This window comes from Antechinus flavipes, chromosome 1, assembly GCF_016432865.1.
Source record: "Antechinus flavipes isolate AdamAnt ecotype Samford, QLD, Australia chromosome 1, AdamAnt_v2, whole genome shotgun sequence".
Taxonomy (NCBI): domain Eukaryota; kingdom Metazoa; phylum Chordata; class Mammalia; order Dasyuromorphia; family Dasyuridae; genus Antechinus; species Antechinus flavipes.
Window position 1 is genome coordinate 674859875 of NC_067398.1, and position 16374 is coordinate 674876248.

General features: G+C 47.0%; 1 protein-coding gene across 1 annotated transcript in view; it reads right to left on the bottom strand.

Annotated features, from left to right (window-relative positions):
* Nucleotides 1–16144, bottom strand: part of KLHL26 (kelch like family member 26) — a 43607-nt gene extending 27463 nt beyond the window's left edge. Inside the window, exon 1 of the mRNA XM_051972311.1 lies at nucleotides 16048–16144. The gene's annotated coding sequence lies outside the window, so the exon portion shown is untranslated. The remainder of the gene's footprint in view (nucleotides 1–16047) is intronic.
* Nucleotides 16145–16374: the final 230 nt, after the last annotated feature.

A 16374-nucleotide genomic window follows, 5' to 3' on the forward strand; every position in this document is an offset into this window, starting at 1 on the left:
GAAATCAGAAAACAGGATTTGAGAGGTAGAAGCAACCTCAGAACACAGAAGAACTGAAAGGGATGAAACATGGAATAAAGGGCAGAGTACTGGACTTGAGGCCGGGAAAAAGGTGCTTTGGATCCCACCTCAGACCGTAGCTGGTGACTTGTAGGACTTAGGCTCTCTGTGTGTCTTAGTTAATAATCCATAAACATGTTGGGGTAACAGGGGCTATTCTCAATGATTTCCCAGGCCCTTCTAATGCTAAGCCTATGACTCAAAGATAAATTTTCCCCCCTCCTCATTATATAAAGAAAGCGGGACCCGGGGAGGGCCAGGGGAAAGGGAGTGAGGGCGCCGACATCAGTCAGTCAGTCAGTATTAAGGAGCCCGTGAGAAGTGCTGGGTCACACAAGAAATGGGGAGTGGGGGAGCCAGGCCCAGAACCCGGATCCCCCGATGCTCGCTCACGAGCCCTCTGCATTCTGCCGTGCTAGGAAAGAAGGCGCCCCTGCTGCCCCCCCCCCGACTTCCCGGCCCTGAGCTCCACATCTGTGGCTGGGTCAGGCCAGACCCCAAGTGCCAGGCAAGCCAAGGAATAAGGTTTTTGTTCTTTCTAACACTCCCTTGGGGCTTGTTTAAAGCAAGAGTAAATTCCTCCACTTTATCCCAAAATGATTTGGAAACACTGCCACTTTAATAAGTAAAATCTCTTCATTTTTTACAGCGTGGGCAAGTGACTGCATGAGCGTGCAGCAGAGAGAGTAAGGGTGGTGGTGAGCATCAGGAAATCCTGTTCTCCCTCCGCTCCCTGCCTTATGTAAGCTCTGAAGTTAAGATTCAGGCCGCGGAAACAAAAGAGAAAAGAGTTCTGGACTGGGCCAGACAGCCTGAGCTCCAGTCCCGGCTTGGCTATCAGCTTGCTGAGCTCCCTCAGCTTTCTTTTCCCTGCTTTCTGCTTCATTTCCCCAACTTGTAAATGAAAGGGGTTCGTCTAGAGGGGTCTCTTAGCTCACCCCCTTTCCAGCTCTCACATTTTATTCAAGGTCTCCCCTTATCTCTGACATTCCAAATTCTCTTATAACTCAAGTATTGCATTCTAAGCTTGCCCTAAGTCTGACCCCCTGGGTTCTAAGGGCCCTCCCAGCTCTGACATCTGGGGTTCTAAAGCAAAGGTAGCAAACATGGAAATATCAATAGGAACTATTTAACAAAATAAATATACAACAGAATGTAGATCATGTTAATAACATGTGGTTTCCCCTATTTATGTGTGGTGTAGTGATCCCCATTTCTATTTCATTCTGACAGCGCTGTTCCAAGGGCCCTCCCGGCTCTGAAAGTCTATGCCCAGAGACACAGTTTTAGGCTTAATGTAGCAAAAAGTGTGACAACGAGGGCTATTCCAAAGTGGAGCAGGCGGACTCCTCCCTGGGGTCTCGCTGGAGCTCCGAAGTCCATCGTGCTGAGGCTCTAGGGGTCCTTTCCGCTTCTCACATTCCAAGTTCTCAGGCCCCTTTCATCTTGTCCCTCCGCCCTTCTAAGGAGCTCGACCGTCATCAGTTCCCAAATGGCCCTGACTCTGGGCCGTGTGTGGGAGATAACCATCCCCAGAATGAACCCTGTCTGCTCCCGGCTAACAACGGAGGGGCCGCCAGAAGCCACAATTGGGTTACTTAGACTTTCCAGAGAAAAGGTCATTTGACTTCCTATGCTCTTGACTGTGAAACTGTTCAACAGTTGTAAATGTGAAAATCCTGGAAAAAGCATGAGTAAAGTTTAAACTACAGGGTCTGAAGCCTCCTCCAGCTCAGAAGGCATTCAGTTTCTTCCTTGGCAAAAAAAGGGGAAAAAAAAAAAAGACACAAGACACAATCATTTGTGCGGGTGACTCAATTGTAGCATAAACATTTGTACATTTTCTGTCTCCCCGAGTTGGCAGGCAAGGCCAGCTTGAACATCATGACACAGGGTGCATGAATGAGGCAGCCTGGGAGGGCGGAGGGGGGCTGCTCCCGCCACTGACCAGACCTCATTAACTAAAATACAGGGTTAGATCTTGAACTCCAGCCCTGGAAGTTTGAGGGGGACTTTCCCCCAGGAGCTTGGGAGAAGTGCTTTCTCTTGATGAAAGATGGACCCATCTGGAAGATTTTTTAGGATGCGGGGTGGAAGGGGGAAGCTTATAGCAGCTCCAGGGCAGATGACTGGATTCCAGGTGAGCCGTTACATTCTTGCCACCTGCCTTTTTGGCAGGCTGTCCCAAATCCCAATGTCCCCTGGAAAGAAAAGAGCCGCAGGACATCACGAATCTCACGCCCATCTCCATCCTTGTGGAGTCCAGCATCCTGGATCTTCCTGGATCCTCAAATGACCCCCAGACTTCCCATCTCCCTATTTCTTCTCCTTAGGCCGGGAAGAGCTGGCAAAGTCCCTGACTCAGGATTTTCTCCAGCCTGAGTATGTTCAATTCTAAAAGGCTTTTCTAACTGGAAAGGTCTTCAATTCCCTCAGGTGCCAGTTCCAGCCTCTGCAAGCTGGGCTATGGTACTGGGCAATTAGGGGCTGACATTACAAGAAGGATGTGTGGTACCAGTTAATACTGCTCTCCCTCCCAGGGACACACAGTAAAATTCTCTCTCTCTCTCTCTCTCTCTCTCTCTCTCTCTCTCTCTCTCTCTCTCTCTCTCTCTCTGTCTCTCTCTCTGTGTCTCTGTCTCTGTCTCTCTCTGTCTCTCTTTCTCTGTCTCTCTCTCTGTCTCTCTCTCTCTCTCTCTCTCTCTCACACACACACACACACACACACATACACACACAATTATTTACATTATTTTACATGGTACAGAAAAAGAGAACTGAGCACAGATGATCAATTATCAATCAGAGCTGTTTCTTACAAAGAAGTGGAAGGGGGTGGGGCAGACTAAAGTCCCCAGTATTAATAAATCCAAGGATATGGTAACCACAGATGCAAAAGCTAAGGGACAGGGAAGAAACTGAGAGGGATGCGGCTGGCAGGCTTTACACTTTGGGATCTGACTAGACACAGTCTGAGATCTCTCCTGACTCTAAGATTGTAAAGAAGAGGTGATTCAGATACTTAGATCGACATTATACAAAGTTAGTCATCCTTCTGAGATCTGGAGACTTGGGGGAAGGAAGTTTCAGTCTACATCAATCATTTTTTAAATCTCAAATTAACATTCAATTCAATAAAAAAATGATTCATCCATTAAGGGTATAGACACTGTTCTGGAAGGGGGAAATACAAAGATAAAACAAAAAAAAGTGGCTGCCTTCTAGGAACTTACATTTTAATTCGGTTCACTTTAATCTTGGACAATATGAATAGAAATCTAGTATCCCCCTCGTCCTTATCCCTAGGAAGGAAGAGAACCTTGTTTTCTGTACTGGTCAGATAATATCTGGAGTATTGGGCTCAGTTCTGGGTCTCCATTTTAGGATGAGCAAGGACACCCAGAAAGGAGCATGAACACAATGCCTTCTTAAGGATTTAATGGAAGGATGTAAGAATGTCAGTATGGAGAACAATTGGGGAAGGAACGATTTCTCTTTTCAAATATTGGAAGAGACATGATAAGAAGTCTGATCGGCTCTTTGTGGCCCCAGTGGGCAGGGCTAAACCCAGCCTAGGATGCAGAGAAGACATAGGGAGGCAGATTTGGATACGGATTAATGACCCAAGCCATTAATGAAAAGGTGGCTTCAGGACATAGTTGGCTATTAGAAGTCTTCAAAACAGATGAAGATGTGTTGTTCCCTGTCCTCCAGGACTTCACTCACTGGTTCTCGGTCTCCTTCCTTTTCCCCCAGGTTCTGTCCTAGGTCAGTCCTTTTTATTCCTCTCAGAGATGCTGCCATGGGTCCCAATTCAGTCCCTGCACAAAGGCCTCCCACAGTCACACAGCCAGGCTCTTTTCTCCCCTCAGCTGCAGCCCACCTCTCCAATCCCTGTCAACATCCCCCTCTGTATCCCCAACAGCATCTTAATTACAAAGCTGATCCCATCTTATTCCCCAAATCTGCCAAACTCTTCCCCCAGGACTTTTTTCCATTAATGGCGCTCCCATCTTGCCAGTTCCATGGAATCCAAAGTGGAGTCCATCCCTGATTCCTCTCTCTCCCCTCTCACGTGCAATCAGCTGCCAACTTCTTTTGATTCCACATCATGTCTCATATCTCCTCTCCAAACCCATAACCACTACTTTATAAGCCACTATCACCTTTCACCTAAACTACCATACCAGTCTAGCCGGTATCCTGCCAACAATCTCTACCATCCTTCACGTAGCTATCAAAATATTTCTAATATACTAATATACCGAATATGTGGCCAGATCACTCCTCTACTCAAAAACCCTCAATGGTTCCCTATTGCTTACCAGATAAAATACAAATTCCCCCTCTGGCATTTAAGCTTCTCCATAATCTAGTTTCAAGTCAAGTCAACAAACATGTATTAAGCTCCACTATATGGCAAAAAAAGAAAAAAAAAAAACTGTTACGTTCTGGATGTGCAAAAAAAAGGGCAAAAAATATCCCCAGCTCTCATCGAGTTCAGAGTCTAACAGAGAATATAAATTGGAGATTACACCAAAGGGAAGAAATAGAATTAGGAAGAACCGGGGAAAATTTGGCTGAGACTTGAAGGAAGTCAGGAAGCCAAGAGGCAGAGATGAGGATGGAGAGGTACAAGAGACAGCCAGTAAAAATTCCCAGAGCCTGGAGAGAGTGTTTTTTGTTTGAAGGAAGGTCCTTATCACTGGGTCACTGATTATGGGGAGCAGACTGGAAAAGTAGGAAGAAGTCAGGCCACAGCAAGCTTTAAAAGCCAGAATCTTTCTCTATTTCAGAGCTTTTTAAACTTTTTCCTTTTTGCCAAAGAAATTTTCATACAAGCTCACGCATAGAGCATATATAAAATAGGTGTACAAATCAAACATTTAGTGGTAATCAAAATTTTGCAATCTCCACATTCAGTCACTTGACCCCCATGGGGTCTCGATCCACAGCTTAAAAGCAGCTTTGCTCTGTTTGATCCTGCAGATACCAGAGCACCCCTGGAAAGCATGAATACAGGAGTCAGGACAATAATTTAAGAAAGTCAACTTGACAGCCAAGTAGAGGATGGATTGGAGAGGGGAGAGCCAGGGAACAGGGAGACCCATTTGGCAGGCTAGGGGAGTCCAGCCCTGAGTGATGAGGACCTGCCAGCCCCGGGGTGGGGAAAGGTTGGAGAAGAAGGGTTATATATCCCAGGGATGGGAGTGAGAAAGTATAGGACGTGGCAAAAGATCAGACACAGAAGTCCTGAGTCTGGGATCACTCCTTGAGTGACTGGGAAATAAAATGGAAGTTAGGAAGGGAAAACGATAACAAGTTCAGATGTTTATGGTATATCCAGTTCATAAAGCCCAACAGACAGTTGGAGATAAGAGCCTGGCGAGGAAAGAAGTCATGGCTGTTCAAATCTATCTGAGAATCATCAGCATAGAGATGAGAATGGAAAATGCAACCACCCAGGACAGGACAGCTGGAAAAATAGGCTACAGACTTCTGGGACATTATTCCCCTTCAAGGGACACTACATTCCAGCCCAAATGTTCCCTGAGCAAGCCGTCCCCCCTGAGGACCACCCCCCACGCCTGCCTCTACATCCCTCCCTTTCCAAAGGCCCAGATCCTCTCAGGGCTCAGTTCCGACCCTGCCTCCCAGTGAAGCCTTCTGGAATCCCCTCCCAAAGTCTCCCCCAGTTTTCCCTGAGCATCGAGTCGGTATCTCTCTTCAGCCCCATCACATCCTCTATCCTACATGTGTCCCCACGGGGAGCTCCCTGAGATTTAGGTCCCATTTGCCCCTGCACAAAGCCACAGATGTTTGTACAAAACAGCCTCTTGACTTTGTTTGCTGAATGCATTCTGCGCCGGAGGCAGGGGGATGATGTCACCCCTACATCTCTTCCAATGCATGTGCCGAGAGCTCTGGGAAAGGTGGTCTGGCCGTCGGATGCCCTGCCCCGAAGCTCGCTGTCTTGGCCCTCTGCTCGAGCCTGGGGATCGTCTTCATGTCTGAGTCCCCGGAGATTTGTGGCCAACGCTTCAACTCCAAACATGAATTCCCTGCGTGTAAGCCAGACTATGTCACTTTTAGAAGGAGCAACCAAAATGGCCAACGGGCTAATTTATGTTACTCTAGGCCAGGAATTCTTTTTTTTTTTTTTATTAAAGCTTTTTATTTTCAAAAACATATGTGCGGATAATTTTTCTTTTTTAATTTTTTATTAAAGCTTTTTATTTACAAAACATATGCATGGGTAATTTTCCAACATTGACCCTTGCAAAGCCGTCTGTTCCAAATTATCCCCTCTTTCCCCCACCCCCTCCCCTAACTGGCAGGTAGTTACAGATAATTTTTCAACATTGACCCTTGCAAAACCTTGTGTTTCAATTTCCCCCCTTCCTTCCGACCCCAACCCTCAATGGCAAGTAATCCAATATATGGTAAATATGGCAAAAATATATGTTAGATCCAATATATGAATACATGTTTATACAATTATCTTGCTGTACAAAAAAAATCAAATAAAAAGGGGAAAAATGAGAAAGAAAATAAAATACAAGCAAGCAACAACAAAAAGTGTGAGAATGCAGTTCCCACAGTATGGCTCTCTCCATCACAAGATCACTGGGACTGGCCTAAATCATCTCACTGTTGAAAAGAGCCACGTCCATCAGAAGTGATCATTATACAGTCTTGTTGTTTAGGCCAGAATTCTTATTTTTGGTTTTATTTTTGGCTGAGGCAGTTGGGATTAAGTGACTTGCCCTGGGTCACACAGCTAGGAGGTGTTAAGTGTCTGAGGTCAGATTTGAACTCAAGTCCTCCTGACTTCAGGCCAGGAATTCTAAAGCAATGGTTTCATTACTTTGTGTTTTGTTTAATTCTGATAACTTCACTGTAATTGGTCTCCTTTGAGGCCCTAGGGGTTTTATGGTATGGCTTTTTAATGCATGATTCTCCAGAGTCCACAGGCTTCATTCACCTTCCTGGTTGCCAGAGGGACACAGAGCAAGGGCAAAAAATCCTGGCTTGGGGCAGCTGGACAATGCAGTGAAATCAAGCGGGCCCGAGTTCAAATGCAGCCTCAGAAGCTTCACGTATCCAACCGTGACCCGGGAAAAGTGCTTTAAGCCCAATTGCCTCAGCAAAAAAAGAGCCCCTGGGTGAGGGGGGATCTGAGCCCTGAGAGCACCATTCTGGCCTAGACGAGGCGGAGAGCGTGGAGGAGGGGCCCTTTTTCCATCTCCTACTTCTAAGACTGCCAAGGGTCTTCTCGACAAAGGCTCCCTCAGACAGCCAGACACCTGGCTAGGTACCGGGATAACTGGTCCTCCTCCCTCCCTTTCTCTCCCGGATCTCAGGGCAAGGACGGATTTCTTTGGCTTTTCGGAATGTGCGTGCACAAGTTCCACAAACATCTCCCAGGAACTCGTCACGACACGGACCTAACCCTGAGATTTTGTGCCAGCGAAGAACAAGCCCTGGCAGGTCCTGCCAAGTAGGAAAGCTCCGGAGGATGGGCCCGTGCAAAAACATGTCCGTCATCTGGGGACCAGCCAGGAAAATCCCGGGGAGGCTCGAGCCCAGAAGGCTGACCCACCAAGGGAGGAAGAAGCTGGCCAATCGCTCCCCAAAACTAACAACCTAAAGGGGTGAGATCTGGGCCCATAGAGTGTCCCCCACCTGCAAAACCAAGGAGGTGAAAAAGCCTTAGTGCATGTTCCCCGGGCAAAGGGGCGATAACTAAGGAAGAATGACAGAGGGTGTGGGGAGTCAGAGGGCACAGATCACGCCGCCTGGCAGGCTGCCTGGGCACGGCCAACGGCTCCTCAGAGCCTCGGCCTCCAGTCCCCGACTCTATCAGCTGGGTCATAGCCATGAGGAGCCTCCCTCACCGAGGCCATGCTGCCCAAGTCCCTTCTGCAAATGCGGATGTCCTAGGGCACCAGGAAGCGGAAAGAGCTGGCTGGTAAAATCCATACCTGCCACCACTTTTCCCTAAGGCGGACCTCCATCCACCTGCACACCTTCCCACCAATAAGCTGGGTTACCAAGATGGGGAAGGGTCTCCCATCAGAGGAGGAGCAACAGTCAGTCAGGAAAAATGAAAACGGGGGAAAGAAACCCACAGGGAGAAGCAGATTAGGCCCCTGGAGCTGCGCCCAAATCAAAACCCACTTTCCTGGAAAACCTTTCAAATCCTTGAAGACAAGACTCTGTCACAGCCCCACATACTCTCCCTCCCTCTCAGCATCCCCAGGCTCCCCCTTCAATGGGAAGCCCCTTCCTGGCCCTTCCACTTTATCGCCCAGTTTCCTAAAGTCCAGATCTGAAGACTCTCCTCTGGGTGTGGTCTGACCGTGACAGGGACGACTTCCTGCCTCATTCTGGACGGCCCAAGCTGCTCGGCCCAAGCTTGTGGCCTATTTATCACCTACCACCTTGTTCTGGCACAGGAACCCTTTGGCAGAGAGTCTGGTCAAGTCCTCGGGGGCCCTTCTCAGAATCACATTTTAAATGCCCCAAATAAAATACCCAGGACTACAAAGGAAGCCAATTGCCGTACACTGAAATGTGGGGATCAAAATCGTTTTTTTAAAAAATAAGCTCATGTAATTCAGTTTCAATTGATCAAAGATGGGCAGAAGCAGCTACACCCAAAGAAAGAACACTGGGAAATGAATATAAACTGCTTGCATTTTTGTTTTTCTTCCCGGGTTATTTCTACCTTCTGAATTCAATTCTCCCTGTGCAACAAGAAAACTGTTCAGTTCTGCAAACATATATTGTATCCAGGATATACTGTAACCTATTTAACATGTAAAGGACTGCTTGCCATCTGGGGGAAGGGGTGGAGGGAGGGAGGGGAAAAATCGGAACAGAAATGAGTGCAAGGGATAATGTTGTAAAAAATTACCCTGGCATGGGTTCTGTCAATAAAAAGATATTTTAAAAAATAAAAATAAATAAATAAAATAAAAAATAAGCTCATGGATACCACTACACACCTCTCAGACTGGCCAAGATGAGAGGGAAAGATAATGACAAATGTTGGAGGGAATGGGGGAAAACAGGGACACTGATGCATTGTTGGTGGAGTTGTGAATGAATCCAGCCATTCTGGAGAGCAATCTGGAACTATGCCCAAAAAGTTATCAAACTGTGCATACCCTTTGATCCAGCAGTGTTACTTCTGGGCTTATATCCCAAAGAAATACTAAAGAAGGGAAAGGGACCTGTATGTGCCAAAATGTTTGTGGTAGCCCTGTTTGTAGTGGCTAGAAACTGGAAAATGAATGGATGCCCATCAATTGGAAAATGGCTGGGTAAATTTGGTATATGAATGTTATGGAATATTATTGTTCTGTAAGAAATGACCAGCAGGATGAATACAGAGAGGCTTGGAGAGACTTACATGAACTGATGCTGAGTGAAATGAGCAGAAGCAGGAGATCATTATACCCGGCAACAAGACTATCCAATGATCAGTTCTAACGGACGTGGCTCTCTTCAACAACAAGATAATTCTAACCAGTTCCAATTGTTTAGCCATAAAGAAAGCTATCTACACCCACTACACTATGGGAACTAAGTGTGGAACACAACATAGCATTTTCATTCTTTATTATTGTTTGCTTGAATTTTGCCTTCTTTCTCATTTTTTTCCTTTTTGATTTGATTTTTCTGCGCAACAAGACAACTGTATACATATGTATACATTCAATGGATATTTTAAATATTTTACTAGTCATGGGTAGCTATGTATGGATGGGAGAAAGGGAGAAAGAAATTTGGAACACAAGGTTTTTCAAGAGTCAATGTTGAAAATTTATCCATGCATATATTTTTGAAAATAAAAAGATTCAATAAAAAAAGAAAAAGCTTTAAAAAAAAAAAAAAAACTCATGGGCCCCAAGTCAAAAACTGATCTTCTGGGGCCAAAGTGCAATCTGGCCATATCTTATCACATTTTACTTAAGAAGTAGTTAGGTTGTTTTTTGGGGTTTTTTTACTCATATTTGTCTAGGTTTTCCCATCTCTCCAATATGTTAAGTCTCTATATCAGCTTTATGCTGAGAGGAATTTGATGTACTTACCACTTCTGTCTTTTTCCAAAGCTTTGTCAAAAAAAAGTTAAGCAACAGTCCAATAACAAGAAAAGATCCTTTGGGCACTCCACTATAGACTTCCTTCCAAAAATCAGCTACTCTTTGGGTCCAGCCATTCACCTTGTTTTAAGTCGGCCTAAGTGCACTAACATCTTGTCCACAGCCATCAGACTGCAGAGTTCACAACGTTTTTCCCTCACCAAAAAACCTCTAAAGAAAGGAGTAAAAATAGTATTGTCCCCATTTTATAGAGGAGAAAACTGAGGCTGAGAGACAAGATGATCTGCCTGCAGTTACACAGGTGAGCCAAGTCAGAGGTAGAATATGTTCTTTTAATTACATTATACAATGTCTCAGAGAACAACCAAACCAAAAAAAAAAAAAAAAGGAGTTAAAAGGGACCAAAAATGGCAAAATATAGCCCAGCAAATCATTGCATTATGGATTTGAAACTGTAAGGACTCTTAGAATACTCCACAGACGAAGGGGTGAGCCGAGCCCAGCCCCCCTGCAAGACTGAGGTCCACAGGAATACTCTTTGCCCCATGGAGGGTCCCACATTCCCTCCCCACCTTCTGTTAATATCTCAAGCGTGCTCACACCCAGGACATTCAGGAGACACAAGCTCCCCGCAACTTACAAGTGGCCAGGACAGGAGAGCCACGTCCCCTCATTTCTTCTCCTTCCTGACTTTGTGGCCTTCTCTTTCATTGTCCCCCTCCTGCCAGCCAGAGGTAGGGGTCTCACATGGGAACTGTTTCCCCCCTACCCATTCCATCTCACTAGGCCCCGAGGACCACTGAATCCCGTACCCAGAACTTGAGAGTAGATCTAATCCAAAACCTTGAATTTACAGATGGGGAAACTGAGGCCGACCAAGTAAACTGACTTGCTCAAGGTCATACCTATAATCAACATGAGGCAGGATTTGAAACAGGCTCTTTTCACTGTTTATCCATAACCTAGGCCCCAGCCAGACCTTTCCAGTCTTCCAAAAACCCTTCTACCTCTGCCTTTCTCCAGCCCTCCCACTGTATTCTCTGACCCAATGACACTAGCTGCCCTAAGTGCTTAACTCCTGGTATTTTTTTGGGCAGCTCCCCCTGCCTGGAATGCTCTCCAGGGCTTCCTTCAAGTGTCAGATAAAATCCCACCTTCTGCAAGCAGCTTTTCCCAACCCCCCTCCCCTAAATCTAATGCTGATCATCTCCAATTCATCCTGAGGAGAGTTTATTTGTATATAGCTGCTTACATGTTAACTTCCCATTAGACTAGAAGCTTTTGCCTTTCTTGGTATCCTTAGCACTTTAGTACAGTGCTTGGCACATAGTAGGTACTTAATAAATGCTTGAGGTGCTATCTCCTCCAGGGAGTCTTCTTCAATCCCTTTCCTTCCTGACCATTCTGTCATAAATATTGGTTTAGATCTTCCCTATACATTTTTCTCCTAAATTATTTGTGCATGCATGGTTTTCTCTCCCACTAGATCATTTCACAGCTCTGTATACTATAGGCACTTAATAAATATCTGAACTAAACTGTGACGCCAAAGAGTCCACGGAGTCTTGAATAGGGGAAGGTGATTAGGAATGTTACCTTGCTTCTGATTCTCAGGCTCAGAGCTACAGCTGGATCAAACTGTCAGAAGTCAGCCAGTCCAAGTCTCATTTTGTAGAAAACTCTTACATTTTACAGAGCCTCAGTGACTTGGCCACGGTCACACAAGAAGTGATAGAGCTGGAATGCAAACACAGCTTCTCTGACCTCAACTCCCAAGCCCTTCCCACTGAACCAGAATGTTTCCCAATAGGAAGGAGCACTATTTTCCAAGTTTGGATGGGCAATAATGCCTGCTAAGCGCTCACATTCCTGTATCACTGTACCCTTTAAGAAGCCCTCAGCCTGCAGGTCCTAATCAGAAGTAGGAAGAGCCGGGGTCGTCAGATCCTTTTTAAAAAATGAGGAAACTGAGTCTCAGAAAGGAGTTATTTGCATGCAGAGATAAAGGGAATACTTCAGACCTCTAGAAGTATTCAAACGTTCTTTCCATCCCACCACACAGTCTTTCCTTGTGTTTTTATAAAGGTCCCATTTATAATTCCAACATCCCCGGGGGAGACATTACATCTGATCATTCTCAGTGGGAATATCTCTGTGGCCTGCCAGACCCTTCCTGCCCCTGGACTCTCCTCACCACCCATGAACAGCTCGATTTATCCCTGCAGACACCAGTGCCGGACAACATCTGAAAGGCCTTTAATGATGAAAAGGGCCCAGAGGAATCCCTGACGCTCGGCTGCCTGCGGTACCTCACTCAGATGGTATTTCGGTTCAGGAGGTGTGACTCCACAGGGAATTTCTCCTTCCCCTCCACAAATCCCCTTCCCGGCCTACAGAGCAAACATCCTCTTTTCCTTGGAAGAGCACTGGACACAGTCAACACCTCCCCATCCAAAGAGGGGGAGGTTCACTGGAGAACAAGTGTCTTTTGTGTGGATTCTCCAAGACCCGTGGGACAAAGGGGGGAAGGCTGAAAACCTGCGCTGGGGCCCCCACCTCCCTTACGCAAACCCCCAGCTCAAGCAGCTACATTCAAACTCTCCCCAAGGCTTCCAGCAGGGTTTGGTTCAACTATTAACGACTGTTCTACTAGGCAACCAGTTTTTGTTGTTCCCCAGAGATGGGAAAGAGAATGAGCTCTTTTCTTCCCCCCCCCCTTGGTTGAGGAAAAAAAGGAAGTTAAAACAAACATGTTATATAACCTTTGGGGGAGTGGGCTAGAGAATTCTTTGCTCTTAGAAAACAATACTTTGCATACAGTAGGTGATTAATAAATGGTGGTTGTTGCTAATAAATTAAAGCAGTCCCTTGAGAAAAGGCAGTGTGGAAAAAAAGGAAGGAAACATGCATTTATTAAGCACTTACTGTGTTCCAGGCACTGTTTTAAGCACTTGTAGATATTAATTAGCAACAATCCTATTTTATAGTTGAGGAAACTGAAGAACAAGTGAACCTAAGCAAAGTGACTTGTCTATGGTCACAAAGCTAGGATCTGAATCCGAGTATCCCTGACTCCAAGTCTGTTACCATCTGGATATCCAGTAGAAAGAACTACAGTCTTAGTCACAGGATCCCAGATTTGGAACAGAAAAGGAAACTGAGGCTAGAGATTAGATGCCATCTATGTCATTGGCAGGGATTTTGAACACACATCCTTACTGGAGCCAGCACCCTTTCTACCATATCTAATGGCTTCCAAAAGCCTAGATACTAACCAGGGGCTGTCATCTGGAGACTAGCCCAGCTAAGCTGAGCAGAAAGTTGGCTGGGCACTAAGTCCTCAGGACTTTTTTGCTTTTACTTTTTACAGTGGGGAAATTTGTTTCACCAAACATCTTGCAGCAATGACGTAAAAATTATGCAATCTCTAATTTTTTGACTAGTCTTTCCTGTTTCTCCCCCTTTTCCCTTGCCCATTCCAAAACTGAATTCCAATTATTTATAAACTCTAACAATGATTTTTTTTTCTTGGCCCCCGAAATCCAAAAAGCCATCCAGGACTACTAGGAATATGCTTTGCAAATTGTAAATTTCTATAGAAACTTCATGATTTAAAGGAAAAAAACCCTTCTTCCTCCTCCAATCCACCCTCCAGTCAAAGCTAAAGCTCAGGTGTCATTTCCCTCAACTCTGTCTCCCCCACCACTCAATAAACTCCAGTGGCTCCCTATTACCTCCAAGAACCAATAGTAAAGCCTCTGGGATTTAAAGCTCTCCGCCACCTGACTCCTTCCTACCTTTCCAGTCTTCTTAGATTTTACTCTCCTCCATACTTTTAAGATCCAGTAATACTGGCCTCCTATTACAAGAGGACCCCAGGCCTTTGCATGGAGGTATGGACCATCCTCCCCAGAGTGCTCTGCTTCCTGGCTTTCCTCAAGACTCAGCTTAAAGCTGGACTCCCTTCTGTAACTGTTTTTCCTACTGCCTCTCTCCACTTCCCCCAGTACCTTCCCTCAGAAATTATCTTCCATCACCCCAATGTACCATATATATCTTCCATATACAGAATTATTTACATGTTGTCTCCCCTGTGAGGACAAGGGTTGGTTTTGCCTTTATTTATATCCCATCTGGAACACAGTAATCAATAAATAAATGTTGACTGACCAGAATGCCTATAAACCTCACCTAGTAAATATCCCAAACCAGCCACCAACCCAGACCTGACCAAGACAATCGTAGATAGTAAATCCAAATAATGCTCTTCCCTTGATTCAACATTTATTAAATGTTTACTATTGCCAGGTACCAAGAGGTAAATAACAACAAAGACAGTTGAACTCAGTCAAGAGGTAGTTTCAAGTCTTGTTTCTAAACTCATAGCCCTGAACAAGGAAGTCCCTTAACTTGGCCGCAGATCTGCCCATCTGCATCAGGAAAGACAGTTCCCTTTACCAATTAAATCACAGATCTACTTTTTGTTTTGTTTTGTTTTGAATAACAGGTTTAAAGCACGGTGCTTGCACAGTCCTTGGCCATCCAAAGTAACTGCTCCCTGATAGAAAAGCCTTCCTTGATCCCCATCATTCTCATTCTGGATGTCCCCAGACTTCATTGGGAACTTATTTGCCTTCTCATACATACCCTAAACAGATAATATTGTAGTTTCCTATTATCTCTTTTAGTGTCTTCTGACCCTGCTGGAGAGGGAGCTCCATGAAGAGAGGGGTACTATTTTATCAAATGTGCACATTTAGTCAAAGTTTCCATAGATTCCCTAGTCCAACATAGAACTCCAGCACACAGGAGGTGTTTAATGAATGGACACCCAAGTGTTTACATTCCTCACAGCAGGTGGTTGGGGGGGGAGAGCTACAAAAAAGTGTGTACTGACACCAAACAAGTCCAGGTAACCTTTTGAAAAGATTTCTCCATGAATCCCCAAATCCCTCTGGGAAAAGGTTCACAAGCCTAGAGGACGAAGCTTGTCCTGATTCAGCTAGAAGCTGGGGTGGTCTCTTGGGATGGTAAGGCTTGAATCCTATCCCAAGAGAGAGAGAGGGGAAAGGGAAGATGGTCCAACCTCATGGTGAGGAATGGAAGAAGAGGAGTGGGGTGGGGGTCCTATCCTTTGCTGAGAGGAAGAGAGGGAACCCAGTTTGAGTTTGGAAGGTCTGGCCTGTAACAGGAAAAGAACAGGACGAGGGAGAGAAGGGGGACCTGGGGAGATGGCAGGGAAAGATCTAGGGATAAGATGCTCCCTTTCCAAGGCCCTGGTCCAGAACGGGTATTAAAAAGGTCCCCGCCAGTTGGCAGGTGAGGGCAGGGGAAAGGTTGGGAAGATCTTGTCCCGTGAGGAGGGGAGAAAAGGGTCCAGCTCAGCGAGCAGGGGGAGGAGAGGGCAGTCCTGCCAGCTGGTGGTTGGAAAAGGAGGAGGGAGAGCTAATGGGAAGGGAGTAAGTATCTTCCTGTTGGCAGTTGGGTATTTGGTGGAAGGGTTGGAGGTTCTTGTCCCGTAGGGGAAAGCAAAGGATCTTGTTCAACACTGGGGGTGAGAGAGGGTTGGAAGGATTGGGGGTGGCGGAAGCGGGAGGAGAGTTCTGTCTTGTTGGGGAAAGGAGGTGAGGGGAGGGTCCTGCCTCCGGGGGCGGGGGTTGGGAGGCTCCTGCCCGGTAAGGAGTGGGGGAAGCAGGTCCTGCCCTTCTCCCAGGGAGAGGGCAGAGCCGCAGTGGGGGGCATTCCCGCAGGGCCTTGAGGGGATCTTCCCCGCCGCCGGCTCGGGGAGGAGCCGGCGCCGGGCCGCTGGAGAGGAGGGGGGCAGAGAGCGTCCAGGCCCCAAGCCGTGACCGCCACCGCGCCGCCGCGCACCCACCTGCGGGGCCTCTCCGGGCCGGGCTCGGCGCCTCCTCCGCCCCCTCCTCCTCCTCCTCCGCCGCCGCCACCGCCGCCGCCGCCGCCGCCGCCACCGCCGCCGGACTCCGCCATCTTCCCGCCGCCGCCGCCGCCTCCTCCTCCGCCGCCGCCGCCTCCTCCGCCGCCGCGCTCAGTGACGGCGCGTCCCGCCTCCGACGCCCGGCGGCCGGTCGGCGGCCCCGCGCGTAGCCAGCGGCCTTGGCACGGGCAGGGGCGCGCGGAGCGGAGCGCGGGGCGCGCGAAGCGCAAAAGCCGCAGTGCGCAGCTCCAGCCGTGCGCCCCGCGG